This window comes from Prionailurus viverrinus, chromosome D3, assembly GCF_022837055.1.
Source record: "Prionailurus viverrinus isolate Anna chromosome D3, UM_Priviv_1.0, whole genome shotgun sequence".
Lineage (NCBI taxonomy): Eukaryota > Metazoa > Chordata > Mammalia > Carnivora > Felidae > Prionailurus > Prionailurus viverrinus.
In genome coordinates this window covers 58,935,069-58,959,951 of record NC_062572.1, presented here as the reverse complement: position 1 = coordinate 58,959,951, position 24,883 = coordinate 58,935,069, and the positions used below count along the sequence as shown (strand labels likewise).

General features: G+C 45.9%; 1 protein-coding gene across 3 annotated transcripts in view; it reads right to left on the bottom strand.

Moving 5' to 3' along the window:
• Positions 1-24,883, bottom strand: part of FHOD3 (formin homology 2 domain containing 3) — a 470,296-nt gene that overhangs the window by 270,598 nt on the left and 174,815 nt on the right. The gene's annotated exons all lie outside the window — the stretch shown is intronic.

The window sequence follows — 24,883 nt, the reverse complement described above, 5'->3', positions numbered from 1 at the left end:
AATGAACAGAATGTCCACTGCAGAGGTGAGGGGACTGGATCCAGTTAAGATACAGACCTCACCTCAGATGGTACAAGGAACTGTCCAGGCTGCTACAGGTGGCCGGAAGAGGGGATGAGTGAGTTTTAGAGACCAACACCCCACGTGCACCCTCAGCCACCACCCTCCCTCTCTCCAGACTTCTAGTCCCAGCTGTTTGTAGACCATTGTACTCGATAGCCAACTATATCCGGCAAATGAACACAGTCATGATGGAATGCATCCTCCCCCCTCCCTCCTTCCTGGCCTCGCAGCCCCAGCACCACTGTGCTTTCTGCAGCTGGGCTCAGCTTTGAGGAACCTCTTCTTCCTGGGATCTAACGGTCAAGGGCCTTAAAGATCCAAGGGCAGCACAGGACGCTGTGCTGGATTAAGGACTGGATGTCTTGGTGATGGCCCTCTAAGCAGCCTCTGCTCTGCCTGCTCCTGGGCTCTCACTCATGTTCAAGAACAGGTCTGGCCCTGAGCCAGGCAGACAGAGGAGCCCTGTGTCAGGCTTCTCTGGCTCAAGATGCAGGCCAACTCCTACAACCCCCGTGTTCCCCTCAGTCATATTTAACACATTCTCGTTAGGTCAGGCCCAGCGAATAAGGAGGTGACCCCAACCTAACACCCAACCTCCAGAGGTCCCAACATGACAGGAAGATGAATGAATATGCCACAATTACTAGTTAGCCAGCGGAGGAGAGCTGCAAAGTGCCGAGGGCACATAGGAGGAGGGGAGAAACCAGTTATCCCGGTCTACACAGAAGGCCTGGGAGTGCAGAGTACTCAGCTTCACACAACTCAAGTGTGGCCCTGACCCATGTGATTCCGCTGGCAGGTCAGGTTCCTCACATCGGGCACCAGGCTTTCCCAATACACAGCACCCAACATGTATTTCCTGAGTGTCTGCCAGGAACTGTTCTAGGCACCAGGTAGTGAAGAGTGAACTTAATAAGAGCAACAACTAAGCAGTCAGCCTGCATTTCAAAGCTGGTGTCACCACCTACTTGGGAGATGACCTTGAACAAAGTAGTCTACTTTTAAGTCTTGGATTTCCTGGTCTATAAAATGAGAACAGGTAACAATAGACTTAGAGGATGAAAGTTTTGTGTTATGCCAAACACTGATAGGACAAAGGCAGATACCAAAGCATTTAAAACGTTAAGAATAAAGTAGTCAATAGCAGTGTTATTCTGGTGGCTGGCCACTCTGAGCTTCAATTTCAGCATATGGGGGGCAATGCCCAGAATCACATTCTCTGCTTATGTCATAGACTTGAGTGGAAGGCCATGGAATACACAGGTCTAAAAGAGTTGGCAGAAGTCTGCTCATGAGAAGAATATTCCCATTTTGCACAGTAGCTCTGAAAGTGAATAGGCTCCCACTTTAGATTCAGAGGGATGTAGGGCAGGTGGGACTCAGCAATTATGGTGGTAACTTCCCCTAAAGGCCTCCCCACAGACATCTTGACCTCTTCCCATCCACTTTCCAGACCAAGGCCAGAAGGATTGGGTGACCACCTGATGACATCACCGCTCCTATTTAAACCCTTCAATGGCTGCCCCTGCACGGAGAATGAAACCCAAGATCCTCTGTATGACCCATCAAGCCCTTGATCATGCAGCCTTGGCCGCCTCCCTCACTGCGTTGCAGACACTGGTTTTCTCCAGGCAACTTGGGCAGGGGTCAGGTTCCTCCAGACTCAAAACCTATGAAGACACCCAGTAAGTGGCAGAGGCTAGATTACATCAGATTGGGAGGTCTGTGGTGTCTGACCCCAAGGCCTTCTCATTGTTTGACCACCATGGAATCTACCACATCTATACAATATACAGTTGATGATCACTTATTATGAAGAGTTTTGATTAAGAGAGTATGCATTGTCTTCCTAAAAACAAGTATCTGAGAAAACTCTAGAGGAATCAACCACCCCTAAAATGAACATCTAGTTTATCATAGACCCTAAGACATGAAGCCCAGGCAACTTTAAAGTTGACTTCTAAAATGTCTGCATGGCCTCAAAATACATTAAATAATAAATAAATGGAGTTAACTGCATCACCCCTGGGTCTGGTCCTCGGGGCGATCACTTGTTCAGTTTCCACAGCTAACATCTCAGATTTCTCAAAGTTTGGGTTTTGCCACTACCACTTCTAATAAATAAGAACAAATCTATCAGATGCAAGTATGGGGCTATAGAAATGAAGAAGAAGGGCAGATTTATCTTATCCAGGAAGAGGATCAGAAGACAGAGTCAATTCCAAGTACCTCTTTATAAGGTGGTAAGGCTCGCAGTAGACTTTCTTGCATATATACCACTAGGTAAACAGCAGAAATAGTCTTAAGTGAATTCACACTATCACAGAGCCTCCTTTAGTTACCAATGATCTGTCCTGGCTTCTGATTCATGTGAATGAAAATGATGGTTAGTTGTGTTCAGGTTGTTAAGGTTTTAGTACTTGGTATGATAGTCAAAGTCAGGTAAAAAAAAAAAAATCAAATTTAGCCGAAAATGACAATATTTTGTTGAGGATTTTTTACATCTATATTCATGAAGCATATTGATGTGTATGTAGTTTTGTTTCCTTTTAATGGTGCTGATGTTGAGGCAATGCTGATCTCATGAGTTGGGAGTATTCCCTCCTCTTCGACTTTCAGAGCAAGTCTGTATAGAGTTGGTATTATATATTCCTTAAATGTTTGGCAGAATTCTCCAGTGATGCTACCTGGGCCAAGAGTTCTCCTTATTGGAAGGTTTTCAAATATGAATTCAATCTCTTCAATTAGTATAAGGCTCTTCTATTTCTTCTTGAATGAACTTTAATAATTTGTATCTTTCAAGGAATGTTTTCCAATTCACCTAAGTTGTTCAATGTATGGGCATAAAGTTGTTCATAATATTCCCGATCATCCTTTTATTGACTTTAGCAATCTCCTCTCTTATTCCTGTTATTAGTAATCTGTGTCTTTCTTCCCTTTAACTTGGTCTGGCTAAAGATATATCACATTTTATTGCTCTTTTCAAGCAACTTTTGATTTCATTGTTCTTTCCTTTCCTAATTTTTATATCATTTTCCTCCTTCTGCTTGCTTTTGGCCTAATTTGTTCATTTTTCCTACTTTCTTAAGGTGGAAATTGAAACGACTGATTTGAAACCTTTCTTCTTTTCTAATGTAAGTAGTTATTGCTATAAACATCTCCCTAAGCACAGCTTTGGCTACACTCTGCAAAATTTGATACACTGTTTTTGTTTTAATTCAGTTCAAAATTGAATGAATGATGAGTATTTCATTCCACTCAAAATGTGTTAGTTTGTTTGTTTACACCTATGGCTTATTTAGAAGTACACTGTTTAACTTCCAAATATTTAGGAATTTTCCAAGTATCTTTTTGTTACCGATTTCTAGTTTCTTTTTTTAACAAGATGATAAGAACTTTTTATTTTGCCTTTCTTCATTTCTCAAACTTACATAAGAGAGTATATCACCCTCCTTTTTTTTGGAATTTTTAAAAACATTTAGATTCGAGTTAGTTAACATATAGTGTAGTATTGGTTTCAGGAGAATTTAATGATTCATTGCTTACACATAACACCCAGTGCTCATCCCAAGAAGTTGCCCTCTTTTTGTTCAAGTTTATTTTGAGAGAGAGAGTCTGCACGTGAGGAGGGAGGGGCAGAGAGAGGGGACGAGATAGAATCCCAAGTGGGCTCTACACTGTCAGAATGCATCCCAATGTGGGGCTCAAACCCACAAACCCTGAGATCATGACCTGAGCAGAAACCAAGAGGTGGACGCTCAACCAACTGAGCCACCCAGGCACCCTCAATAAGTGCCCTCTTTAATGCTCATCCCCCCCCACCCACCTTCCCTCCAGCAATCCTCAGTTTGCTGTCTACATTTAAGAGTCTCTTATAGCTTGCCTCCATCTTTATCTTTTCTCCCCCTCCCCTATGTCCATCTGCTTTGTTTCTTAAATTCCACATGAGTGAAATCATATGATTTGTCTCACTGTCTTTGACTGACTTTGCTTAGCATAATACACTCAAGTTCCATCCATGTTGTTGCAAATAGCAAGATTTCATTTTTGTTAATCACTGAGTAATATTTCATTGTATATTGATAAACCGCATCTTCTTTATCCATTCATCCATCAATGGCTATTTGGCCTCCTTCCATACCTTGGCTATTGTTGATAGCACTGCTATGAACATTGGAGGGCATGGGTCCCTTCAAATCAGCATTTTGGTATCCTTTGGATAAATACCTAGTAACGCCACTGATGGGTCGCAGGGTAATTCTTTTTTTTTTTTTTTAACTTTTTGAGGAACCTCCATACTTTTTTCCAGAGCGGCTGCACCAGTTTCATTCCCACCAACAGTGCAAAAGGGTTCCCCTTTCTTGGCATCCTCACCATCTGTTGTTTCCTCAGTTGTTAATTGTAGCGGTTCTGACAGGTACGAGGTGGTATCTCAGTGGTCACTTTTGGTTAGTATTTGCATGGTGTAGAGTTTCTCGTAGTTATAGTTGCAATTGTTTTTATCTAGTCTGATAACCTCTCTTTTAGTTGATACGCATCCACCACATATTTTTAGCATCTAGGACATCACAAAGGACTCTGTGGTGGCACTAGAACAGAAGACCTCAGGGGGGCCTGATGGTGCCTTCCACCCTTTGATGAGAAACATGCTTGTACAAATGCCAAAAATATCTTTTAGTGGTGCCAAAAAACTTTTTTTTTTTTGCCAAGTCTCTCTTAATTAAAACAAACCATAATTTCTATTTGAAAAGTCTATTTCAATTGTCCTTAATTAAAAAATAAGACTATTTATAGTTATTAACTTTATTCATTCATTCATTCAGCTTTGTTTGGAATAATTATTTAATGAAATAGAAAAGTTCCCAAATAATTCTTTAATGCCAGAGAATTCTCACTACAAACTTCAGAGAAAGATTCACATATTTTAATGTAGTTTTGCCTTTTTAATAACAAATCTCAAAAGATCAGCCATCTTATTTAAGAATATTACATATTTTGGCTGAAATGTCCTTTAAAGGGCAAAGTGTTTTTATTCCATATGTTAAAAGCACTCCATGAGGTCTAGACCAGAAATTCTTCCAATCTGGCATCTGTTAAATTGTAGTTTTTTGTTTTTTTTTTAACCATTCATGGAAGTGATTAGCAGTGATGTTTCACTTTTATGGACCAAGGTATCTTCTCCCCAAGTACTGTAAAACCTTTTTTGTTTTTTCTATGCAACTGATATTTTTACAAATGTCATCCATCGGTCTCTATAACATGAAAACACGGAAATCCTCACCACTGTGGTTGAAATTAAAAGGACCAATTAGTTATCCCAAGAGGTATTACTCTGATTTTGATAAGATCATTTATATTGCCTTTCTTAAAGCACCAAGATCATGGGGTAAAATGAAATTACAGTGCTTAATTAAAACTCAAAATTGCCCTCTATTTTTAAAACATAGTGATACCAGATAGCCTCTATACTCATCCTAACATGTTCTATTGTTTCTTCACATACATTTTAGGAGACACCAGTGTTTACCTAGAACAAATAGGATTAGGAACCAAGCACATTTGTAAGTGACATACAGGCATACATTGGCGATATCCCAAGTTCAATTCCCAAACAATGCAATCAAGTAACTATCACAATAAAGCAAGTCAAGAGAATTTTTTGGTTTCCCAGTGCATATACAAGTTACGTTGACACTATACTATCATCTATTGAGTGTGCAATATTACATCTAAAAAAAACAATGTACATATCTTAATTTAAAAATAACTTTATTGCTAAAAAGCTAACCATCTGAGCTTTCAGCAAACAGTCATCTCTGATTCCAAATCAATGTAATAGATGTAACAATAAACAAGTTTGAAATATTGTGAGAATTACCAAAATATGACAGAGACATGAAGCGAGCAAATGCTGTTGAAAAAATGGCACCAATAGACTTGCTTGACACAGGGTTGCCATAAAACTTTCAATTTGTGAAGAAAATCGTACCATCTGCCAAGTGCAATCATGTGCAATAAAATGAGGCATGCCTATATCCTTTATCACATTGAGAGGCACACACAGCTCCTGCTGGCACAGATATTGGGCTCAAACCAGTGACTACTGATAGCCTTTTGGTGTCATTCAAGAGCAGCCCACACAGGCCAAAGGAGAAGCACTCCTTCCTACCACCCAGGTCCCAGCTTCCTCGATTCAGGGCTACCCATGCCACGGGAGGCATGGGCTCGAGCTTTAACTGCTGGCCACTCTCTGGAGTTCAAGAAACTAAGTGTTCTATTTGTGTCACATCCAGGCCACACCATACGGGAAGTCAGACTCACCACGGTTGTGCAGGCCTCCCTTTCAAGTTAGACTAGAGTGTGCAGGGCTCACCTAGGAATACGACTGACCTGGTAGCTTCTCGAGGGTATGTCTGACATAGCTCCTGGATGCATCCACATCAATCACTCCTCCTTTAGAAGCAGCAGTCTATGCAGAGTTCAGGTGTGAGTCTTAATCAGGGCTTACAGGAGTACACGCAAGGCTTCCTTACAGAGGGGTGACTGAGAACCATGGCACTCCCTTGCTCTGCCCTCTGTGTCCACAGCCTCTGCTCTCTGTGTGCATCCTCATGCGTGCACATCCATGTGCACACTGGGCTTCAGCCTATGAAGGAGGAAACAGAGCTCGGAGGTCCTCTTACTATCCCACACACCTAATCCACTGTGCAGACTGTTCTAATGGGTCCCAAATCCCAAGAGAGGGAATTTCATACATCCCTACTACCTGAAAGTCAGCTAACACAAAAGAGAGAGGGCATCAAATGTAGAGCAGGGAGAGAGGCCCAGAGCCCACCCTATGCCAGCAAGAGGGCAGCTCCAGAGGCTTCTTCCAGGAGTTCACAGAGCCTCTCTCCCTTTTCCTCTTTGTCCGCCTACATTGTGAACACATGCTAAAGAGCATGCAGCCTCTACTGGGGAGGATGGGGGTACAAGAGAAGACAGATCTGGCTGCCCCAGACTCAGCTTAAGAGTCCTAAGTCAGAGCACTGGGGAAGAAGATGCCCATGTAAGAAGTGGCAAGTATCAAAAAAAAAAAAAAAAAAAACATGTCAACTCAAAACTGAAACCTTATGTGTAAAAAGGAGGGCTGGGTTCAGATTGGAGTCCAGAAGATTTGCCATTATCACCAAGCTTGGAGACAGCCAGGTGGGAGGTATGCAAAGAGGAACCCCGCCTTCCATCAGCATGGCCCCAAGGGTGGACAGAAGTCTTGAGAGCTCTGGTGGCAGAAGGTCCCATGGGAGAGGCCAGGCCAGCTCCAGTAGTGAGCAAGGCTGTAATGGGCCAATGATGCATCCATTCTTATTAAAGTCAAGTACAGCCCGTGGTTGGCCAATATGTGTTTATTCTCCACCTTCTTCCAAACTCAATCTGCCCAGGATGCAGTCATTTGTATAGCACTAGCCTTTGAGTGAAAGACTATTTTGAGCCTCCATTTGGTGGGGAAAGGAGGCATCAGCAGAATAACCACCCCTATCTTTTCTCTCCATAATTCATGCCTTTTAAAATGAAACCTGTTCCTTTAAGAGACACAATTAATGTATCATACTTTAAACCAGCTTACAATAATGAGCCGAGGGCAAATTAATTAAAGGCCGTTAGGGACCATTCCTGTTCCATCACTGGGAAGGAAAGCTGCATGGCCCGCAAACATCAGTGCTGACAGGCACAGCCAGAGAGTTCCTGTGCTGCCTGCTCAACCAAGAGCACAGGGACGAAAACCTCGTGTGGGGAAAGCAGACCAGGACATTAGAATGAATCGATAAAAAGGAGGGGGGAGGGGAGGAAGGGAGAGAGAGAACCTATTTAAGTTAGGGACAGAATGTGGAGGGGAGGAACCCAAGGCATCTGTGAATGTGACAAGGGAAGTAGGAAAATGAAAGATCATTCTAGAACATCATGCTTCAAGACCCATAAAAATCACTGACTTAGGGCTAATAATTTCAGCACCCTTCTCTCACCAAGTGCCAAACACATTAAGCAAGCGTTCTATGGGAGAGCTTGGACCAAGACCCAGGAGGCCCTCCTCTGCACAGAGTAACAAGATAGTAAGTTTCCTCTTAACCTCGGGCTGCCACAGGGGTGGTTCAGTCAGTTGAGCGTCTGACTTCGGCTGAGGTCATGATCTCACAGTTCGTGAGTTCAAGCCCCACATCAGACCCACTTCTGTCAGTTTGGGACCTGCTTTGGATCCTCTGTCCCCTCCTCTCTCTGCCCCTTCCCTACTCTCTTTCTCAAAAATAACCATTTTTTAAAAACTTAAAAATAAAACCTTGGGCTGCCACAAAAGACATCATACCAAGAAGATTTATTCATAGACAAAATGCTCACACCTCCATTTAAAACTCCGTTGGCACCAGCTACAGAGAACACAGCCATCGTGATTTTTCAGACGGAGCGAAGAGAAGCGACCCAGGCGTTGGCTGGGTGACATTGGCTTTTCAGAGCCACCCATCGGCGCGCTAGTGAGGAACTCTGCAAAGTGACACAAGACCGCCTGCAGAAGTCGCTGGCCAGGCTGACGTTATGCCCCGTTTCCCCAGCAAGTCTGCAGGCCCAAGCACCCATCAGCACTGAGTGAGTCCAAAGAATTCCACTCTGGCCATTCTTCCCATGACTTTCAATGTGCCACTGACACACTGATAACCATCAAATAAAACCCACTTCAACCCGCAAGTGTTGCTTCCTTAGAACGTGTTGATACTTAAAAAAAACCAAAGTGGCATAGTAGAAAATTTGCCAGGGAACACACTGATACTTTAGAAATCATCTTTTTCCAGCAACGTATAAACTTTTCAAAGTCATGGTTTCATTGGTAAGTTATATACAGGTCATCAACAACGTTCATGTCAGAGGGTACGAGTACTTCCCGTGGGCCTCCCAGACATTGTGTGGACCACGGCTTCTCAGCCTGATCTAACCCAGCATCTTTATTTCACAGGTGAAGAAACTAAGACCTGAGGGGTATGGGGTTGCTGGTCCCAGCACTGGGATTGGAGGCCCTAAGCAGCGGGGCGGGGGAAGGAACTGAGAAGGGCTTGTAGACATGGAACTAGCTGTGTGTTCTGTTTGTACAATAAAAATAAACTGGGCCACAGAAACTCATGTCCTAATCATGACATTCATGTCACTGTGTAAAATGAGAAAACTCACACACATACAAAAGCAAGGACTTCTGTTCTGGCCATCGGTTCTGAGAAGTGAGTGGTGGTGATGATGGTGAGGAGGGATGCATGAGGGCACCCCCCCCACCACCACCGAGGCAGCCCATTCAACCTAAAGAGGCTACAAGCAAATGATAGCGAGGTTGTGAGTCCTGAGCAGACAGAAGACGGCTCAAGGCCACCTTATTAAACCCAAATTCCCTTGGAGTGTTATCACAGTGTAAATATTCATGTCACGTAATCTTTATACGAATCCTTTATTGCTTCTCTACTAAGCAGATGTTATGCTGAGCAGCAGGGTGTCCAAGGTGGAGGAAGACGGTCTCAGCCATCAAGAGCGGAGTAAGGGAGACAGATGCCCCCAAATAATGCCAAGGCTATGTGAGAACCTGATGGTGATGCTAAGGGACCGCCAAGGAAGGACAGGCAACACCTGTGCCCCCTGAGGCTGGGGAGCAGATTCAAAAGAGGTGACACTGAACAAACTTCGAGGACTAAAAGTTAACCCTGGCGAGAAGCGCGGTGCAGAGGGGAACCCAAGGAAGAGAAGAGAGCAGGTGGGAAGCCTGGATGCTGCAGAAGGAAGCACTAGGTTCCAAAAGCACAAAGCACTCCGGCAGGCTGTGGCTGTGAGGCCGGAGACAAGGGGAGTCCTCGCAGAGAGGGGGCTCATGCTGCCACACCGTCACACGTCTCTCAGGCAGGGACGGAGGGCTCCGGAAGAATTTCCAAGCAGGAAGGAATCTACTGACACCAATTTTTATCAAGCTCACTGCCAGCACAGGCAGCCAGGGCAGAGGAAGTGGAATGGGGAGTGGGTAGGAGCTGAAAAGCAAGTAAAAGGTCGCCTGAGCAAGGGATGGTAGGTGGGGACAAGCAAGTGGGAATGGCGAGGAGGGGTTGATGTGGGAGTGATCTAGGGACAGAGCTGAATGTGGGCTGAGATGGGTGAAGGACCCCCAGATCTCCAGCTTACCTACCAGGCTCATGGGGAGACCACTTCCACAGACATGGGACACTATAGGCAATCGCTGCAAGCGAGCAGTGCCTCTGCCCCGACATGGACCCCCCAGGACAGCTGAATACCATCCTGGAATCTCCGGGGTCAGAAGAGGCCACACGCTCCAGCCTTCAAGCCCTGGCCTGGACCATGGCTTCCCTGCTTCCTCCACCTCGCCCCTCGCCAGCCACCTCCTCCCGATGACACCCTCCTGCATCTCCCAAACCCTCTGAGAACCCCTAGTATTCACCTATATTGTGATGCCTGTCACGCAGGGCCCCCTTCAAGTGGCAAACAGCTTCCAAGGAGCTGTTGACTAAGAAGGCTGCTCCAGACTTAAAAATCAGGTGACCGAGTCCACGTTTGGCTGCTTGCCCGCCATCACCATCGCCATCTGCCCAGCTCCACGCGCCTTCCTGCTTGTTACATTGGGAGTCACTGTGCCCCCTTCCTCATGGTCAGAAGGTGGTCCAGGCAGAGCCAGGTACCTTCACTTCCAACTTCATTTGTAGGCAACTGTTTCTCCCTCTGAATTTTAGAGAGCCGGCTAGCTTTTGGCCCCCAGGGAAGCACACTTCTGTCTGTTCCTATCTTCGCTTTCACAAAAGTGTCCCTTCTCAGATGCAAAAAGGCCGGATCAGCCACTGCAAGACACTTCACAAAGTGGAATTCTGTTTAAAATGTGCCTTCCTGGCTCAGTCGGTTAAGAATCAAACTTCGGGCTCAGGTCATGATCTCACAGTTCGTGAGTTTAAACCCCACATTGGCTTGTCTGCTGTCATCTCTGAGCCTGCTTGGGATCCTCAGTCCCCCCGCCCCCCACTCTCTGCCCCTCCCCAATTCATGCTCTCCCTCCCTCTTAAAAATAAACATTAAAAAAAAAATTTTTTAACGTGACTTCTTTTCTCCCCAGTATCAAAGAATGTAGAGACAGAAGGATCCACAAACATGCAGTCCCACCAGTCCTTGGAGAAGCTGAGCCCCTTGACCAATCCAGAGAACCCCCTAGGAGGCAAGAGGGGTCAGCACTTTGACAGTGCCCCTCTAAAAAGGCTGCTGACCCGGGGGTAATGAGATCATTATCATCTGAAAAGCAGCACCAACACCCTGAGGCAAGCAGTGCTGTGAAAAACAGGTGACGGGGACCTTTTACTTCAGAGGTCACTTCAGAACTCATTGGCCCACACCTCTGCCTCTCTAATAAATGGCTTGGCTGTCTGCCCCCCTGCTTTCTTCCTCTCCTCTCCTGCTACATCTTCTTCCTTTGTGCTCATTAGGAATCTGGAGAACCTCAAGATATTTTATTTACAAGCTTGTATCATTCCCTTTCTTTTCAAATTCAGTTAAGACATTTAGATGTATGTTCTTCCAAAGTTACATATATTTCTCTTTCTAGTTCTCTTTTCTTAAGGTTTTATTTTTGTTTATTTATTTTTGAGAGAGACAGAGCATGGGCAGGGGAAGGAGACACAGAATCCAAAGCAGGTTCCAGGCTCTGAGCTGTCAGCACAGAGCCTGATGTGGGGCTCCAACTCACGAACATTTAGATCATGACCTGAACCGAAGTCGATTGCTTAACCGACTAAATCACCCAGGTGCCCTTCTTTCTAGTTCTCTTTTAGTAACAAGGAAACCACAGCGCTAAGCTGATTTTGCTGGAGTGGAGGGTGTTTTTCTCCTGAGCTGGCCACAACATAATGGCAGTCACTGCCCTGCCATGTACCCTGCTCACCCCCTACTGGCAGGGCGCAAAGAGAAGGGAGGTTGCCTAAACAAAGGAGTCCTGCTCTGCTCTTCTGGAAGCTTCCAGAGTCCCAGGTGATATATACAGGAGACTATCCCTCCAAATCAGGGGTCAAGCCCAACCCTACTTTACTCTCCAGGGAGAAAACTTAGAAGAAGAAAACCACCTCAGGACAAGGGCCAGAAACCACATACCCACCCCACCAGCTCCTGAGGACACACGTGGAAAACACTCAACCCTCTTACCCAGGTATCAATTGTAGCCAGGACTGTCCTAGCCTTGGTCTCTGCAAAGTACCTCATTCTTCCCAGCCTCTGCTCATAGAAACTGCCACCCTGGGCCCCTGACCTCCTCTTTTGCCCACTCATGGGGCACTGTATTCCCTTCACCTGCCCTCCCCTGCATCACCAGTTGGCAAGGTCCTTGCCCTGCACCGTGCACTGCTATGGTTTGCCCTCAGCCTTCTGCACTGTTTCACCATAGCCTGGGATAATATCGCTATGCAGACTCCTAAATTAGTGTTTGAAACTCAGAAGAAATTCCTCTCTGTGCCTCGGTTTTTTTGTGAGCGAAACACTTTTAGAAGTACACATCCGACACTTTGAAGTCATGTGATAACACAATAACGTTGGCAAATCACCCGGCAAATCACATCTTAATGCTCAGTAAAGACTACTTTTCCTTCCCTCTCCACCCCAAAGGCTTCAATGAGGTTTCTAAAAAATACCCAAGACTCTCCATAGGAAGAGGCAAGCCTTTCATGGGACTGGCAGGGAACCTAACGTCATCTGTCAGGGCTTTCTAACTGCATGCTGAGAGGGTCGCCTGAGCTCAGAGAGCCCTGGCTGGGCCCTGGGGGTGCCTTTCCAACCACGATCACTGCCCTGGATCAAGAGATAGCCTCTTCCTTCCTGGGGTCAATGGTTCTTGACAGGGAAAATGTTCACCATCCCTGTCCTAAACATTTTGAGGAAAAGAAGTGAATGTCTAATCCCTCGAGAAAAGATAAGGATCATTAGCTGGGGTCAAAAGGGAACAATCTGGCATCAATCATGTCACCGAGCAGAGATGGCAAAACTCCACAGTTCACCTGACCCACCCCATGGGGCCAGACTCTTCCTTTAAGTGTCTTTCAAGATGGCAACAGCCATTCATCTATGGCAAGTATCCTAGGACACAAACAAAACTGCACCCAAGACTGAGTTTTTAAAATGACTGTTTTGATAAGAGTTTTATTCACTAACCAAGGGGTGAGGACCAGAAGCACCACAGCATTTTTTCCTAATAATTTATTTTTTAATTTCCATCCAAATTAGTTAGCATATAGTGTGACAATGATTTCAGGAGTAGACTCCTTAGTGCCACCTACCCATTTAGCCCATCCCCCCTCCCACAACCCCTCCAGTAACCCTCTGTTTGTTCTCCATATTTATGAGTCTCTTCTGTTTTGTCCCCCTCCCTGTTTTTATATTATTTTTGCTTCCCTTCCCTTATGTTCATCTGTTTTGTCTCTTAAGTCCTCATATGAGTGAAGTCATATGGTATTTGTCTTTCTCTAATTTCGCTTAGCATAATACCCTCCAGTTCCATCCATGTAGTTGCAAATGGCAAGATTTCCTTCTTTTTGATCGCCGAGTAGTACTCCATTGTGTATATGTGTGTGTGTGTATATATATATATATATATATATATATATATACACACACACACACACACACACACACACCTCTTCTTTATCCATTCATCCATCGATGGACATTTAGGCTCTGTCCATACTTTGGCTATTGTCGATAGTGCTGCTATAAACATAGGTGTGCATGGCATTTTTACAATTAAGCACAGCCAACCTTAAATACTGGTTTTGTCTCCTGAAAAAACTCACATCTGAACTGAAGGTTTCTACACATCAAAAGCACAAACTGCATGCCAGTCCTTCCTGAGCTCCTGACACTTTCCCTCTGTGTTTATTTCCAGGCTGTGCCAAGGAGGGCTAGGCCGAGGTCCATGCCTCCGCAGCAAGGAGCTGCAGACAAAACGCAAAATGACCCAAGCATAGCTTCTTGCCCCCTCCGTGGTAACAGCTGAGAGAGTCCAATATAGTGGAGAACAGAATTAGGAAACACTGTGCGTGTGGCTTCAAGTTTCAGGCAGACTTCCACTGCACAGAAGAGAACCAGAAGATCTAGGGATAGAAGCCTCTGTGGAATCAGTCTTTCTAAACCTAATATTTCATCAGTATCTCCTAATGAAATAAACTCCGCCTAGCTAGCTTCTCCCATCATGGAGCACAGGGGCTACTGCCTCCGAGCCACTTGCAGGAAGTTACCGTAGCAGGAAGGAGGAGTGCATCTTTGCCACTTGCAGGAAGTTACCGTAGCAGGAAGGAGGAGTGCATCTCAGTCTCAAAGACGTACAGAAGACGGCGCGCCCTTGAGGAACCGAGAGTCTAATAGGACAGATCTGTCAACAACTATGTTCAGTTCAGTGTGGGAAGGGCTTGGCGGGGAAAGGGTGTTCCGTAAACTTGGCAGTTCAAGGAGGTTTCCAGAAGCTAAGACTTCCAGCCCAATTCTGGGGTCAGAGTCATCCAGGTAAATAAAGGCAGGAATAGATTTCAGGATGAGGACACAGATGCCACAGACCCCAAGAAGTCAGAGCATCTGGGGTCACCAGGCAACCTTTGCAAGCCTATGACGCCAAGGAGAGGAGCCACGAATGGGCAGGATCGTTCCATGTCTCCAGATGAGACACAGGCTGACTCCAGGAGCAGTCTTCAATCACACTCATGGTAGGCTGACTCACTGACCAACACCATGTCAGCCATTTTGTACCAGTAATCATGCTAAGTTTTAGGTTCGCTGAATGTGGGTGGGGTCTTACCATGGTGGTGCCATTTGTTAGCAAATTAAAGCACTCCAGCGGCGCTCTCCCCATCTGCCTATTAGGCCCACTGCTCACATCTGGCGGACTCTGACTCCCTCCCCCTCTAGGGTCTCTGCCTCAGGAGCAGGAGCTCCACACTGGGGTTCACCTGCTCCCCCTGAGTCACCGCAAAGCGAAAGTACTAGGGCAGCCCCTGGATCCACAAGGACTTGTGGGGAGCGAGGGCTGGGAGCAGCTGAAGAGCCCAACTACCCACAGGACTGTGATCAGCTCCGCAGGCAGGCTCTCACCCTCCCAGGGCCTTCTCCAGCAATCCCCCACTGGAGGCTGAGCCAAGGGAGCCTTTAAAAGCAAGAGTCACAACCACAGGCCACTGACCGAAGATGACAAGCAAAAAGGCACGTTCTTCTAACACCACAGCGCAGTCCTCACATCACCAGGAACTGGGCCGACCTACCGCTGGTTCGAGGACTTCAGGCAGGGCAAGTGAGTAAACTTCCGAGTGGTACACAAGAGGCAGGGCATGTTGGTGATGAACGGGGCCTTTGTAAGCGCTCAAGTTCTCTTTGCCTCGTGGCGATGGACCATCCACCCACCCCCTCATGCCCAAGCTCCATGCACACTCCCGCAGGCACAGATAGCAGCCTGCATTCCTTCCCAAGGGCAGATGTATTTCCAGGAGTAGAAACTCAAGTGAGTGATAAAAGCTATGGGGCTGTCTCAGCCACACCCTCCATGTCAACCATTATCTCTGTGGCAACCACTGAGAGCGAGTGGCACTTACAGTGACAGAACCAAGAACGGGAAGCTGGCAGGGGTGGCTCCATTTGGGCCCCCAGCGGGCTCTCCCTTGGGCTCTGCCCTCACTCCAGAGCCACAGGCATGGAAAACGTCCTCAGTAATCTTTGTGGTCGGACAGCAGGGCCCCAGCCTTCGCCACACCCCCCGAGGAGCTGGAGCTCTTTCCCCAGGAAAGAGACATGGAGACCCGTCATTATACCACACTTAGAGGCTCCCTCCAACACTGACTGCGGATAAAGGTGCCATTAGAACAAAACCAAGCACCCTAACTGTTGCTTTGTGGTGCAAGGAAGTAGAGATTTGTTTCATTTTTCTCCTAGCCTGAAAATTAGGAGGTGACCTGTTGTTGTTTTTTCCCCCCTATTCTCTTTGGGATCTAAAACTACTAGATTTTAGCCTTATTTCACCAGTTAATACCTGTATTTAGAGGACACTTAAATTTAAGCAAAGTCAGCCGTTAAGTCATGGAGGCACTTTTCGGCACCTCCACGAATTAAGAACTTAAAGAGCAACTCTGCCCTGTCCAGTCCCATATGTGGCATATGAGGGACACAGAAGGGATACAGCCACATCCTATTTTTGGTTGCAAAGGGAATCATCAAATTCTCACTGCACGCTTTCTGCAACACATAATAAAAGAATTGCACAAGTCAACAGAAAAAGGTCTCGAGAAATCAACAACAAAAGGAAGCAATGAGAGGCATAGGTTGCCCTCATGGCTGAGAATCATCCACAGATGGAACAGTCACACGACAGGGTTTACTTTAACATTTACTTATTTTGAGAGAGAGAGAGAGAGAGAGAGAGCGAGCGAGCAAGCGCGCGCGCGCAAGCATGAGCAGGGGAGGGGCACAGAGAGAAGGGAGACACAAAATCTGAAGCAGGCTCTGGGCTGTCAGCACAGAGCCCGACGCGGGGCTTGAGTTCAAGAACCACAAGATCATGACCTGAGCCGAAGTCGGACACTTAACCGACTTAGCTACCCAGGCACCCCGACAGGGTTTACTTTAAAACAGTCCAGTGTAGGGATGCCAGGGTGGTTCAGTCAGTAAAGCGTCCAATTTCGGCTCAGGTCATGATCTCAAGATTCATGGGTTTGAGCCCCACATCAGACACTGTGCTGACAGCTCAGAGCCTGGAGCCTGCTTTAGATTCTGTGTCACAGTCTGCCTCTGCCTCTCCCCCATCCACACTCCATCTCTGTCTGTCTGTCTCTCTCAAAAATAAACATAAAAAAAACCACAATGCAATGTAAACAGTTGATGCACATTACCTTTAATCTTCTCATGCTGGAATGTGCACAGAAATCTAGGGAGTCGTCTGCTGCAGATCTGGATTCAGTAGATCTGGGGTAAGCCCAACTTTCTGCATTTCAATCAAACTCACAGGTCCCAGGACCACCCTGGGAGAACCACTGACCTTGGGGCATTTAGTTACCACCTGAAGACCCTGAAGGAGAGGCCACACACCAGGGGGACTAGTTAGAATTTGAAGGAGTACATGGAAACTGTAGCTACTACAGGTGCTTCTAATCTTGCTGTCTATACCTGATCCTCAGGGCTCATTAACCAGCAGGGGAGAAGACAAAATACTTCAAGACAGGTCACTGGCTAGACAGACCGGGCTGGCACCTCCATCCTTGAACTGCAGTTAATCTTCAAGCCAGCCCTTCACTAGAAATATGAGGGTAAAATAAAACCTGCCCTGCTCCTGTGAAAATACTTGGTAATGCCCTTTGCCAGTGTTACAACCTTTTCACCCGGGAATAGAACAAAATGAGCCAGTAGAGGGTAGACTCTCCTGAAACATACATGATTTCCCCGCTCAATGAAGAGATTAACTCATCTACAGCACAACACCAAAAAATGACAAGCCAAAAAGGGAAAAGAACAGGTGTGAACTGGTACCACTTGTCCTTTCCTTTTTCAGCTCATAGACACTGTTGGCTGGCTGAGTGGAGCAAGGAGCCGAGCCTGATTCCACTGATTCACGTCTAGCGGCACTGACCCAGACTGCTCCGGCCTCTCCATGAGCCACCCTGCCCTGCTGCCTCGTCCTGGGTTCCAGCTGTGCTTAAAAAAAACCAAAAACACACAAAAAAACAAAAAACCGTGGGTCACTTGCAGCAACTGGTCTTCCAACCAGAAGTCACTACCTGGAAAACCCCAAATTCTTCCAATCCTTCCCTCCCAAAGCACAATGCTCCCAGGCCACTCTGGAGCCAGTACAGGGAGCCTGAGGGATGCATTTAAAGGGAGGTTCTGGGGGCGCCTGGGTAGCTCTGTCAGTTAAGCGTCTGACTTCGGCTCAGGTCATGATCTCACAGTCCATGAGTTCCAGCCCCGCATCAGGCTCTGTGCTGACAGCCTGGAGCCTGCTTCAGAATCTCTGTCTCCCTCTCTCTCTGCCCCTCCCCCACTCTCACTCTGTCTCTCTCAAAAATAAAGATTAAAAATAATAATAAAATAAAAAATAAAAATTAAAAAAAATAAAGGGAGGTTCTACCCCTCTTCCCGGGGTTCTAAGTTCATACATCTGTTCCCAGGGCATGAGCGCAACTGGTTGGCTCCAAGAAGAGCCCATGGTGGCCCTTGGCTATCATTCTTACCACATGTGACTCATGCATTTTGAACCTGTAGGTATTCTACAGTGTTCTGTCTCTTACGTGCTGATCTTGGAATATTCATTTCAGTTCAAACCAGTATTTACTGGACTCAGGTCTGAAAAAAAAATAGGCTTGCTCCCTAGGAACTTCTCAACTAGTGTCAAAGCAATTCCACAAGTCTTAGGTGACTGCTTCAGAGACCACAGCAGAGGGACCAGGGCCTGCTCCTGATGCTCAGACTAGAGTCCCATGGCCAGCCCTTCTGCTTCTCCCTCCTATGTGCACAGTCTCATCTGGCAGGGGGCTCATCCAACCCTTTATGACTGCCTTTCTGCACCCCCGGTCCAAGCAATCTTCCCTCACCTGGGTCATGCAATGGCCTCCTATCTGGTTGCTCTGCCTTTCCGCCCTTGTCCCCACTTGATTCATGGCCTCACATCTTCAGACCCTTAAGAAGACACTCCTTTCTGGATGAGACCTTTCCTGGCTACCCTATTTCAAATCACCAATGTGCGTTCAAATATACACAACTCAGAACCACTCGCATATTGTTCCTAACACAGGCTACCCTCTTTACTTTACTTATTTACCCTGTTTACTATCTGTCTCCCCCAGTGCAATGCAAGCTCTACAAGAACAGAGATTCGTGCCTGCTTTATGCATCGCTATAGCCCCAGGATCTTAAACAGTGACTGACACATAATAGGTACAGAATACATTTTTGTGGAGTAAATGAAAGAATCAGTACCTTCCCTCCCCTCCCTCTGATCTTATGAATAGGGTGTTTGAAGTTTGTTTCCACCCCCTTCTTTTATATAATTTCTGGGAGCTAGGAATAGCTTTCAGGATCTTTAAGTGTCAGACACACCCACTTTCTGCCTGATTCCTTAAAACTCCAACCCAGATCCTGACGTCAAATAGTGCCTAGCTTCCTTCACATCACTGTTTTGAATTAAGGAAAAATGATTTAATTTGTTCTCACCCTCAAAGAGATTAATGGCAGAAGTTGCGGGTTCAGAAAGCTTGCCTAGGATTGGGGAGTATAGAGACTTTTTCTTTAGTGGGTAGGAGGGGAAGGAATGCTTTTAAAATGTCAGCTGTCTGATAAAAATACTTGTCTTTGGTGGTTTCTATTGTGATGAACCTATCCCCAACATTATTTTCCATGTTTAATTAACTTGGGAAGAATGAAAGTCACATCTTTATAATTTGCATTTTGGGTTTATTTTGAGGCGAGGTGTTAATTCAAAATATCAAGACAAAAATACTTGTTTGGTATCTGTCCATGGTACCAGTCCCCACTTTCAGAACCACATAAAAAAGCTCTCTGTGGCAACCAACTTGGGTGAAAACAAGGTAGAAGGTGACAGGGAGAAAGGGAGGGTGGTGAACACTGCCTTACCAAAAGCAGAGTTTTCCACCTTTTTCCCAGGCACCAGTACAACAACGTAAGGAAAATTTGCAATCTCAATAGAAGGACCACATGTTAATACTCCCTCTCTTTTCATTGTCTTCTCTGAAATTCTGTAGTCCTAGAGAGTTTTGGCTCACTTGAAGAGTTTGGTCCAAAAGGAGGCCTTTCAAGAGTAGATTACAGCTGACTGCAGAAATTCCTGAGGCAATTTACTAAGAGAAGTAGACAGCAAACACAGAATGCAACAATGATTTTCTACCACTCCCCTCCTTCCTTCCATCCCGTTGCTTTTCTCCTTCAGTGAAAGAAAAAAAAGAAAATCTATGGGAAATTAAGGTTTATTTCCAACACTAGCTACAGAATGCTTTAAAAGCCCTAACAAAAGGAACTGCACTCTTCAAAAGCAAAAAGACTCCCAATGCTGCCAGCCCAACGTGGCACAAGGAAACTATGGTTGGAAAGGACTTGAGTTTCCAGAGAAGTCTGAATGCTCTCTTAATGCCACAAGGAAGGAAAGGGTTAAAACAGGAGAAGAATACTGATGCAATCCCAACTTTAGGTTTTGGGAACATTTTGGAATCCCAAAGCAGAGCAGGTAAATGGAGGCCATTCATGGCATCATGATGACCCTTAACTGAGATCATTACTAAAATCTGTTTATACATAAGAAATGCCAATTATGTGCTAATGTTGAAGTTGGTCTCTTCTACTGAACTGGGTTACTACAAAGATATAAATTAAGGACCAAATGCTATTTGCTGCAATTTCTTTTGTGTATAATATCTCATCACAATAGTGAGCAAGATGATTATAGTCATTCTCCCTTCACTAGATTGTCACAGGAACTGCAAGCCTCCAGAATAAAGTTTAAAAACCAGCCAAGTAGAAAAAGTCTTTGAATAACTTAAATGGTTGTCAATAGTAATAATGTCATTGAAGCCACAGGCAAGAGCCTCATGTTTGGTGTTCCTAAGACAAAAGAACCATAATTAAGTGGCATTTCCTCTTCTGGGAGGACACTCTAGCTACCCCCAGTTTTCTGCCATGGAAACCTTTGATGGACAGTGGACACCTCCATGCATGTGTGCAAATACTTCTCTTCAGAATTACATCAAAATTTGTCCATGGTTTTAATGGTGTCCATGGTGATGCGGTGTTAGAACACAGCAAATTGGAGGCAGTACACAAAGCATGGTATTGATTATGGTGGCTCAATATGTCTAGAGCAGCACGGAGGAAGAGAAGGCTCTGGCCAATGGACCCACAATGTCTGTGGCTCACAGAAAAGCCATCTCCTACTAGGCCATCAAGGTGTGCCTGCATGGAAGCAGGCCAATTTGAAAAATGTCCACTTGCCAAACCCAACCCGTGGAATTTACATGTCTCTCTTCATCACTTAGGACATGCTGGTAATTTGGTTGAACATGATGGTTTTAACAGCTACTTCCACCTGGATCTGGATGACCATTCTTAGGAAAAAGAATTTGTTTCTGACCCAGCCCCCTGCAGCTGCAGCTGGGAAGAGTCTTAGGGGAGTGGGTAGAAGGGAGTAGGGGCATCAAGCACAGCTTAACTGGGCAGTCGACTGGAAAGGCAGGTCAAAGGAGGAAGGTTGGGGGTGGGGACATGTAAATAGAGGCAATTCAAGGCATCATGATGATCCTTAATTGAGATCATTACCAATACGTGCTTATGTATGAAAAATGCAAAATTTTCCCTAATACTGACATCCTTTTTTAGGACAAACATTTGTGCCTCCCATACTGCCTAGCACATTCCTAATACACACACACACACACACACACACACACCACACAGTGGTAGTATACATACATTCGGACCATTTTCATTTCACAGGATGAAAACCACTTGATCCCTTAGATCTCAGTTACCTCCTCTGTAAATATAGGGCTTTAAGTTCAACTACCTCTTTAGTCATTTGTTGCCCTAAGATTCAAGGAGAAAGGATTCAAAGGCCATCTAGTCTCCTTTAATATCTCTTTCATCCCCCTTTATCTATTTATTCCCCCTTTAAAAACTATCAACTCCATTTCTTGCCTCCTGAGGAAGAGTCTCTCCTTGACCAAACTCTGGCCAATCTCCTCTGAGCCTTCTTCTCTACTAGGCCTCAACCTTGGCCTGTAAAAACTTCAACAGGGAGGCCTGGCTGGCTCAGCCGGTAAAGCATGCAACTCAGTCTCAGAGTCGTGAGTTCAAGCCCTACATTGGGCATGAAGCCTACTTTAAAAAAAGAAGAAAAAAAAAAGACTTGAACACTGACAGTTTCTAACATTTCAAGGTCACATTCCTAGGATGACTCAAGCCCCCCCCCCCCCCCACTTAAAGTGCCTGCCTGAGAAATCCTATGGCTGCCAAAAGAATTCAGTTTGTTCCAGCCAACACCTGAAGATGGGGCCCCTGTTTCCCAGCCACTACAGGCGTAAGAGCCTAACTTTGCTAAGTGCCATTTCACAAGTTCAGATGGGTTTAGCACAGACCAATGTCTCCTTCCCACTTTTTTTGCAATGTTTTACACCCCTGACTCTAATGAACCCCCATTCACCTCTCCCTATTACCTCACCCCTTCTTTAAACTGCCCAGCCACCTCTGCACAAATCAAAGTTGAGTTCCGTTCCCACTTGACTCTCTTCCCTATTGCAGTAGATTACTGATTAAAATCTGCCCTTATTACTTTAGTGTCTGGCTTTGTCTTTGACATTCCGTCCAACCACAGAGACCCATCCTTAATGGGGGCCACTCCACCCATCCAGCTTCACCCTCTTCCCCACCTGAGAAGTCAGGTCTGACTACCCTCAGGCACACCATGTACTTCACCCTCCTCCTTCTGGGTGCCTCACCCTCCTCTAGGCTCGACAGACCTTCACAGGCCTGTTATGAAATCCCACTGCACTGGACAACCCCCACCAAGCTGCTCTACCTCAAGTCCCACAGCACATCACATTGTAGCACCCAGCTCCCCCATTTAACCAGACTCTGCATGGCAGTTGTGTTGTGGGCTGCTCTTGCTTCCCCAACAAATGGTAAGTACTTTGATGACAAAACCCTCACCCTGTGCTTCTTCCATATTCTGGCGGCTCCAAGAACATTCCTTGGTAAAGAAAGTGTTCAAGGAGTCCTGTGGTTTAGTTGACTTCCATCTCCCCATACTGAATTGGCTATATCCAGTTTGGACCTTTACACTTAGCAACAGTTGATCAAGGAAGGAAGAAAGGTCAAGAGATATTTTTCTTTGATGTGTAATTCAATTTGCTTTCAGATTCCTAATTTTTTCCATGACTTGCCTCGAAGTAGCCAAAAGAGGTGAAATTATTGCCTTTGATCGCAGGGATTCAGTGACTCAAACTGGCTTCGTATCTGACTTAAACATAAAAGCGCCAAGTACTCTACAGACCTCTCCCAGCTACAGGGGGCCAAAAGCCAGAGAAGTTTCCTTCGGCAACATCTTGGAGAGGAAGTACCAGGATCTCCTCATCTTCAGTCTCAGGGGGCTTGGAGAAAGGGCACTCAAGGAACAAAACCCCGTTATGCCATTATTAAGAAACTGCTGCCTCTGGCATCTCCATCATCACTCTAGGCAGGTGTCCCAGAACCCAAGTCCTCATCCCCTTCCCACACACCCAGGTCTCAGGGCTGTGGGCAAGGGAGTCCCCTCTGGGACAGCCCACCCTGGCCTCTCAGCTGTCTCCTCCGTACACCATTGATGGCTTGGCCTCCACCAGGTCCTGTCTGGCCATCAGTGATTCACGAAAGAGCAAGGCTTTACTTACTGCCTCATTAGTTTAGAGAGAGTTACAACTTGTTCCTGCAAGTTCCTGGTCAGGAGATGAGCCACAAAATCCTCATCTGGACAACCAGGAAATTTAGATATAACCATGCTATAATTTTATCACTTTATCTGGCCCAAAAGTCCTTCTTAGTCCTTTTTCACCTAAAAATTATTAACCCATAAAAACAAACGCAATGGTAAAGAAAAATTTCTTTCCTGTAATGAAAAATATTTCCAAGGGAAAAAGAGAAAGCAGTATGATTATTTATATCTTTAAGAATAAGAAGCTTCAGGGCACCTGGTGGTTCAGTCGGTTAAGCATCCGACTCCTTGTTTCCGCTCAGGTCATGATCTCACAGTTTGTGGGTTTAAGCCCTACACTGAGCTCTGTGCTGCTGATGGTCCAGAGCCTGCTTGGGATCCTCTCTCTCTCCCTCCCTCCCTCCCTCCCTCCCTCTCTCTCTCTCTGCCCCTGCCATGTGAGCTCACTCTCTCTCTCTCTCAAAATAAATATATAAACTTAAAAAGAATAAAAACCTACAAGCTATTCAATAAATATGACAAGTAAGAGAACATGACATTTCTTTAAAAAAAAATTTTTTTTACATTTATTTATTTTTGAGAGACAGAGGGAGACAGAGCACATGTTGGGGAGGGGCAGAGAGAGAAGGAGACACAGAATCTGAAGCAGGCTCCAGGCTCCCAGCTGTCAGCACAGAGCCCGATGCGGGGCTTGAACTCACAAACCGTGAGATCATGACCTGAGACGAAGTCGGACGCTCAACCGACTGAGCCACCCAGGCGCCCCTAGTAAGAGAACATGACTTATTTCAATATCATGACAACTAAGGGCAAGCAAAGAGAATCAGGAAGGGACAAACTGAGAGGCAACGAGAGGAAGCTAAACACCCCTCCCTCCATCTCACCATTCCCAGACTTCCCATGGGGTTGAGACTCCTCCAGGCCAGCCCTTGCACAGGCAGCCCCTTCCAAAGAGCCCTTCTTGGATGACATCAGCTGTTGGGCTCTCCTCAGAGCCAGGCCGCCTTCCCCAGTGGGAAGCCAGAGCACCAACCACCATGTCATTCCCAACACTGGGCTCTTTCACCCTCAGTCTTGCTGCCTTGTACACCCTATGCCACAGGGCCAGGAGCAGCTTACCCTGTATAGCAGAATGGGCTCCATAACACAGTCCCAGACCCTGTGGCCAATGGGGGCCACCATGGACAGGACACAGAGATCCCTTCCTGCCCACTTGATGGCATCATCTTTCCCACCCCTGCAGAGACAAGAATGCCTTTCAAGGTCCCTTGTCAGCCTGTGCAGACGTTCCCTACCAGCGGCATCTGGAGTAAACACGGCTATCATCATCAACAAAAT